At 35.9% G+C, this 8,462-nt stretch overlaps 1 pseudogene; it reads left to right on the top strand.

The window, feature by feature from the left end:
- The first annotated feature begins 516 nt into the window (after nt 1–516).
- Nucleotides 517–1,864, top strand: LOC123829143 (annotated as a pseudogene).
- Nucleotides 1,865–8,462: the final 6,598 nt, after the last annotated feature.

Raw genomic sequence — 8,462 nt, 5'->3', positions numbered from 1 at the left:
GGAAAAAAAACTTTAAAAAATGAGAAGGGTTTAAGGGAACTTTGGGACAACATGAAATGTAACATAACAACATTTGCATCATAGAATACAACATGGAGAAGAAAGGGAGCAAGTTATAGAAAACTTGTTTGACAAAGTAATGAAAGAAAACTTCCCTAACTTGAAGGAAGAAGTCATGCAAGGTCAGGAAACACAGGAAGTCCTAATCAAGATGAATCCAAAGAGGCCCACACCAAGACACATGACAATTAAAATGGCAAAGTTTAAAAAACAAAGAGAGAAACTTAAAGACAGAAAGAGAGAAACAATTAGTTACTTACAAGGGTGCTTTGATAAGGCTGTCAGCTGATTTTTCAACAGAAACAATACATGCCAGAAGGGATTGACATGAAATCTTTCAGTAATGAAAAGCAAGGTCCAGAAGCCAAGATTTCTCTACCCAGCAAGCATCTCATTTAAAATGGAAGGTGACCCCCACCCTGCCATGGGGGTACCTGGGAGGAGGCAGAGAAAAATATGGTGGATGGCGAGGAGCCAATAGCTGTTGATGGTGGGTGTGGGGACACTGGAGACTGGGAAGTTCGCTGGAACCATGTAAAGAAGTTCCTCAGGTGATCTGGATCCTTCACGCACCCTGATTTCTAAATGAGCAAAGAATCTCTCCAGTTTTTGTTAGATACCTGTAAAGTTCTAGTCATTGAGCAGGGTAGTTAGGATGTGAGCTCCTGAAAAATCTGGCATTGTCTGGTTTTAGACAAATTCATGTTATAGACATGGACACTATAGATGCTTCCAATCTAAATAGGCAGTTTTTATTTAGGCCTAAAAATGTTGGAAGAGCCAAAGCTGAAGTTGCTGCAGAATTTCTAAATGACAGAGTTCCTAATTGCAATGTAGTCCCACATTCCAACAAGATCCAGGCTTTTAATGACACTTTCTATCAACAATTTCACATAATTGTATTTGGACTAGACTCTATCATAGCCAGAAGATAGATAAATGGCTTGCTGATATCTCTCCTAAATTATGAAGATGGTGCATTAAATCCAAGCTCCATTGTCCCTTTGATAGATGGAGGAACAGAAGGCTTTAAAGAGAATACCTGGGTGATTCTGCCTGGAATGATTGCTTGTATTGAATGCACACTGGAACTTTATCCACCACAGGTCAATTTTACCATGTGCACCATTGCATCTATTCCCAGGCTACCAGAACACTGTATTGAGAATGGAAGGATATTGCAGTGGCCTAAGGAGCAACCTTTTGGAGAAGGGGTTCCACTAGGTGGAGATGATTCTGATCATGTTCAATGAATTCTCCAAAAACCCCTTGACAGGGCATCACAATGTAGTATTAGGGGTGTTACATATAGACTCACTCAAGGGGTAGTGAAACGAATCATTCCTGCAGTAGCTTCCACCAATGAAGTCACTGAAGCTGTGTCTACCACTGAGGTTTTTAAAATAGCCACAAGTGCATACATTCCACTTAATAATGACATGGTATTCAATGATGTAGATGGACTGTACACATACACATCTGAAGCACAGAGAAAGGAAAACTGCCCAGCTTGTAGCCAGCTTCCACAAAATATTTGGTTTTCTCCATCAGCTAAACTACAGGAAGTTTTGGATTATCTAACCAATAGTGCTTCTCTGCGATGAAATCTCCAGCTATCACAGTCACATTAGAGGGAGGAAATAGAACACTTTACTTACAGTCAGTAACTTCTACTGAAGAACGAACAAGACCAAATCTCTCCAAGACATTGAAAGAATTGGGACTTGTTGATGGGCAAGAACTGGCAGTTGTTGATATCACCACACCACAGACTGTACTATTCAAACTTCATTTTGCTTCTTAAGGAAAATAAATCTGCACATAATAGAAAACTGATGGAAATGTTACACTTTATGAATGCTAAAAAAATTAATTGATTCATTGTTAACATTAGTGTTGCTGGAATTTTACTTTTTTGTTTGAATATAATGAACCAGTCTTTTTGAAGACAGAATTTGGAGTTGGTGTTTGGAAGCATTTTCACTAGTATGGGAAATGATCCCTGGAGGAAGAGATTATGAGCAATTTCATTCCTTCTTTTACAGGAGACAAACACACTCTTGTGTATGAATTTTGTTCTTATGGTCAAGGAATGCATTCCTCAGTTTTCATTTGAGCACCCACATATACAAAAGATGTTCCTTTAAAGAAAATTAAGTTTTAAATAACATTAAAGGTTATAACTTGACATCTGGAGCATATTCAACATAGACTACATCTTGCTTGTTTAATATTCATTTAATGGTGGCTGTCCAATTGAATATTAATTTTTACAAAGGTTACCTTGTCCATAATAATTTGTAAATAGTGTTAGAACTGAATACTTATTCAGGGAAATGGGAAACATTTCTGTGTGTTTACTTGCAGTGCTATAGAGGCCAATATGCACAACATTAAAGCCAAGACATGGATGTTTAAAGGAATTTAATGTTTATACAGTTATCACTGATGCTTTTGCACTATTTATTAATAAAATTATATATTGTCTACTTTTGTCACTGAAACTTAAAAAAATATATTAAGGGTAGTAAGTCATTCTGTAGTATTGTAGGAATAATTTTAAATGTGTAGCAAAATTACAAATACAAAAGTTTTATGGCCCCTGAATTAATCCTTTTGCCACAGTAAATATCTATTGTTTTAATTTAATTTGCTCAAACATAGGTGGGAAACGCATAATAAAAATGGAATAACTATATTTTTATATTAACATCTCTTAAAAAAGGCCTCCTCCCAAACCCTGCAAAAAAATAACACTAAGTCTTAAAAGAAAATCAAGCATAAATATTGAGAAATGAATTTAAGTATCTCAGGGTGGGAACACATAGTATATGTCTTCACTGTTTGAATTAGATGGAAATTTTCTTTTCAATCTTTGTAATTACATATCACTGGGTTAAATTGTCATTAATTCCTTCTAGTTCCAGGTTGACAAATAACTTGCTTCATTATAAAATCATGTGATGAATTTGTCTAAGTAAAAAATAAAGAAAGAAAGGAAAGGAAAATGGAAGACAAAATAGAGAGCTTCCAAGACAAAACCAAAAATGGCTGAAGTCCATTTCCACCAAACCAGCATTTCAAGGAATGCTAAAGAAACTCCTTTAAGAAGTGAAATTGGCCAGGCAGTGAAGGACAAATACCATATGATCTCACCTTTAACTGGAAGATACTCAATAAAAGAAAAAAGCAAGAAAAATATAAGCAGAGACACTGAAAGCAAGAATAATCTGACAGTAATCAGAGAGGAGGTGAGAGGAGATAATGGGGGAAAGGGTTTTCATGAACTCCTATAGAGGACACATGGAGAAAACCAAGGGGGAAGGTGGAAGCAAGAGAGGGAAGGGGTTTTGGTGGTGGTGAGGGGTGCAGTAGGGGGGAAATGCAGATAACTGTAATTGAACAACAATAAAATAATTTAAAAAAAACTCCTTTAAGAAGAAGAAAATATGGAGACAAAGAGGAACACAGGTACAAAGGGAAAAATGGCAGTGAATAAGTACTTATCAATAATAACCTTACATGTAAATGGATTAAATGATCCAATCAAAAGACATAGGGTAGCTGAACAGAAAACAGGACCTGCATAGATACTGTCTGCACAAGGACCACCTCGGAACAAAAAATTTACACTGACTGAAAGTGAACAGATGGAAAAAATATTCCATGCAAATGAAGATGAAAAGAATGCTTGGGTAGCAATACTTCTATATGAACAAATAGACTACAAACAAAGTCCATAATAAAAGACAAAGGGGGACACTACATAATACTTAAGGGTTAAGTCCAACAAAAGGATATAACACTTCTAAACATATACAAACCCAATATAGAACCACCTAAATATATAAAGAAGGTCTTGCAGAACTTTAAGAAAGAGAATAATAGCCATGCAGTCATAATCAGGGATTTTAACAGCCCACTGCCAACAAGGGCAGACCTTCCAGACAAAAAAAAAAAAATCAATAAGGATATAGCAGCATTAAATGACAAACTAGAGCAAGTAGATTTAACTGATATCAACAGAATATTTCACCCCAAAGAAGCAAAATATACATTCTTCTCAAATGCACATGGATCATTCTCAAAGACAGACCACATGGTAGAACACAAATAAGCCTCACCAAATTCAAGGAAATTGAAATCAAGAATTTTCTTGGATCACAATGCCCTGAAAGTAGAAATCAACATAAAAGAAAACCATTCAAATACATGGAGGATCAATAAAATGGTTTTAAACAAAGAATGGGTTAACAATGAGATCAAGAAAGAAATAAAAAAGTACCAGGAAACAAATGAAAATAAACACACAACAACACAAAAGCTACAGGACACAGTGAATGCAGCAATGAGAGGGAAATTCATAGCTATACAGGCCTACTTAAAAAGAAAGACAAATCTCAAATAAACAACTTAAACATACATCTAAGAGGACTAGAAAAGAACAAAGTTCTGAGTGAGTAGAAGGAAGGAAATGATCAAGATCAGAGCAGAAATAAATGACATAGACAATAAAAAAATATTCAAAAGAGTGATGAATCCAGAAGCTGGTATATTGAAACAAATGAACAAACCTTTAACCTGACTTATGAAGAAAAAAAAAAAAGAAAGAACCCACATGAGTAAAATCAGAAATGACAGGTTAGAAGTAACTGATACCCAAGAACACAAAGGATTGTAAGAAATTACTATGAACAACTATATGCCAACAAATTGGATGACCTGGGAAAAATGGACAAGTTTCTAGAAACATACAGTCTTCCAAAACTGAATCAGGAAGACACAGAAAACCTGAGTAGACCAATAACAACTAGAGAAATTGAAGTAGTAACCAGAGAGGAGTGGGGAGAGGAGTGAGGAAGGGCCATTACAGAACATGTATAAAGGACACCTGGACAAAGACAAAGGGAGAAGGTCAAGAGTGGGAGACAGGGATGGGTGGGATGGGGGGCAGGATGGGGGGCTGGATGGGGTGTAAATGGAGACATCTGTACTTGAACAATAATTAAAAATAATAACTTCTAATAATTTGAAAAAATATGAAGAGGTATTGCCTATTTTTTAAAAAATTCCCAGCACATAAAAGCCCCAGAGAGATGACTTCACAGACAAATCATACCAATCATTCAAAGAAGAGCTAACAGCTATCCTTCTCAAAGTATTCCCAAAAATTCAAAAACCGGGAAGTCTTCTAATTCCAAACTCTTTTTACAAGGCCAGTATTATCCTAATTCCAAACCAGGTAAAGACATAACAAAAAAAGAAAATTTCAGGCCAATATCTCTGATGAACTTAGATGGTAAAATCCTCAACAAAATATTAGCAAACCAGATCCAACAATACACCAAAAAATCATATACCCTGATCAAGTGGGTTTTGTCCAGGGATGAAAGGATGGTACAATATCCATAAATCAACACATGTGATACATAACATAAACAAAGTGGAGGACAAAAATTACATGATTACATCAACAGATATGGAAAAAGCATTTGATAAAATTCAGCACACATTTACGATAAAAACACTCAGCAAAATGGGAATACAGGGAGCGTACCTCAACGTAATAATGGCCATATATGAAAAACACACTGCCAACGTCAGACTCAGTGAGCAAAAACAAGAAGCATTTCCCTTAAGGTCAGGAAAAAGACAGGGGTGTCTGCAATCACTACTTGCATTCAACATAGTACTGGAAGTCCTAGCCACAGTGATCAGACAAGAAATAAAGGGCATCCCAACTGAATATTTTTTAAAAAATTAAGTAACAGCTGATATGAAAAAGAAGTGACATCTAAATTGAAAAAGAAGTAAGCTATCATTATTCACAGTCAACATGATATTATATATAGAAACTCTGTAGTTCCCCCCACCACCAAAATCTACTCATCCTAATAAATGCATTTGGCAAAGTAACAGGTTCCAAAGTCAATATTTAGAAATCGATGCCATTCTTATACACCAATAATGAACTATGAGAAAGACATATTATTACAACAATTCCATTTATTATTGCAAAAATAATAATAATAAAGTACCGAGGGATAAATTTACCAAGGAGGTAAAAGACCTATACTCACAAAACTATAGGATACTGAAGAAAGAAACTAAGGAGGCCACAAAAAAGTGGGGAAAAATACCTTATCATGGACTGGAAAAATTAATATCATTAATATGTCCACAGTGCCCAAGCAATCTATAAATTCAATGCAATTCCTATTAAGATACCAAGGGCACATTGCACAGATCTGGAACAAATATTCCAAAAATTTATATGGACCCAAAATGAACCCCAAAAGCCTCAGCAATCTTGAGACAAAGGAAACAAGTTGGAGGGATAACAATTCCTGATATCAAACAATACTACAAGGCCAAGGCCACTGTAATCAAAGCAGTCTTGTACTGGCATGAGAACAGACACATAGATCAATGGAACAGAATGGAGAGCCCAGAAATTAACCCAAGTTTTTATGGTCAATTAATATTTGATAAAAGAGGCAAGAGCATTCAATGAAATAAACAAAGTCTCTTCAATGAATGGTGTTGGAAGAACTGGACTGGTACATGCAAAACAAATGAATCTAGATCACCTTCTTACACAATGCACCAGAAAAAAACTCAAGATGGATAAAAGACTTAAATATAAGTAGTGATACCACAAAAACTGTAGAGGAAAGCACAAGCAGTAAAATTTTCAATATCTCACATAGTGATGTTTTTTACAATATAACTCCTAGGGCAAGGGAAATAAAAGAAAAATAACCACTTGGAACTACATTAAATGAAAAATCTTTGGCACAGTTAAACCATCCTAAAAAAGAAAAGGGGATCAGCTGCATGGGAGAATGCATTTGCCAAAGATACAGTCAAAAATGGTTTAACCTCCAAAATACATAAAGAGCTTTTATGACTCAACACCAGGAAGACACAAAAAGCAACCAAAACAAGGGAGGAGACAAAGGAACTGCATAAAGATTTCTCCAAGGAGGACATACAGAGGGCGCATAGACACATAAAAAAATGCTCAACATCACTAGCCATCAGAGAGACGCAAATTAAAACCATAATGAGTTATCACCTCACACCCATCACAATGGCTATCATCAATAAATCAACAAACAAGTGCTGGTGAGCATGAGGAGAAAAGGTCGAACCCTAGTGCACTATAGGAGCGCTTTCTGACTGGTGCGGCCATTGTGGAAAAGAGTATAGAAGTTCCTCAAAAACTGAAAATGGAACTTCCTTTTGACCCAGCATTTTTGCTCCTGAGATTATACCCTAAGAGTCCCAAACCACCAATTCCAAAGAATTTATGCACCCCCATTTGTATAGCAGTCCTATTTACAATAGCCAAGATTTGGAAACAGCCTAAGTGCCCATTAGTAATTGAGTGGATTAAAAACTGTGGTACATCTCCACAGTGAAATACTAGGCAACAGAAAAAAAGGAATTCTGACCTTTTGCAACAGCATGGAAGGAACTGGAGAGTATTATGCTAAGTTAAATAAGCCAGTCAGTGAAAGACAAATACTGTATGATTTCATTTATAAGAGGAATCTATGGACAAAATAAGCTTATGAGCAAAATAGAACCAGAGACATGGAATCATAGAACAGACTGACAGCTGTAAGAGGGGAGGGGAGAGGCAGGGACTGATTGAAAGAAGGTTAAGAGATGAGTAAATGAACATTGGTGAAGGACCCATGGACACGGACTATGGGTGTGGAGATTGTCTAGGGAAGTGTGGTATGTGCTGGGCAAAGGGTGGCAAAAGGCCAACTGTAATAGCATAAACAATAGAAGAGTAAAAATGTAATATCTTCAGCAGATTCAGAGAAACAAATGATAGCAAACAGATTAAATGCTGTAAGAGAAATTAACTTAAGCTATTACATAAATCAATTATATTAACATGTGTTTTACATTTTAATTTTATATAAATTTAGTGCTAAAAAGCAGGTTTTTTAAAAAATATGTTGACTTTAGAGAGAAAGGGATGGAGAAAGAGAGAAAACATCGATTTGTTCTTTCACTTATTTATGCACTCATTGATTGATTCTTGTATGTACCCTGACCTGAGATCAACTCACAACCTGGGTGTGTAGGGACAATGCTGTAACCAACTGAGTTACTTGGCCAGGGCAACATGACAGTTTTAAAAATTAACTTTATTAGGGTAACATTGGTTAATGACCTATATCAATTTCAGATGTACAAGTTTAAAATAATACAACATCTTTATATTCTATTGTGAATTCACCACCCAAAGTCTGGTCTCCTTCTGTCAGCATATATTTCACACCCTTTACCTTCCTTGTCCTACCCCCTACTGGTCTTCCCTCTGCTAACTACAATTCTGTTGTCTGCATCCATGAATTTGTACTTTTTTTTGTTGTTTTTCT

The sequence above is a fragment of the Phyllostomus hastatus genome, unplaced genomic scaffold (assembly GCF_019186645.2).
Source record: "Phyllostomus hastatus isolate PE091 unplaced genomic scaffold, TTU_PhHast_1.1 phas_scaffold_1066, whole genome shotgun sequence".
Classification (NCBI taxonomy): Eukaryota; Metazoa; Chordata; class Mammalia; order Chiroptera; family Phyllostomidae; genus Phyllostomus; species Phyllostomus hastatus.
This window is presented reverse-complemented; position numbering and strand designations above follow the sequence as displayed.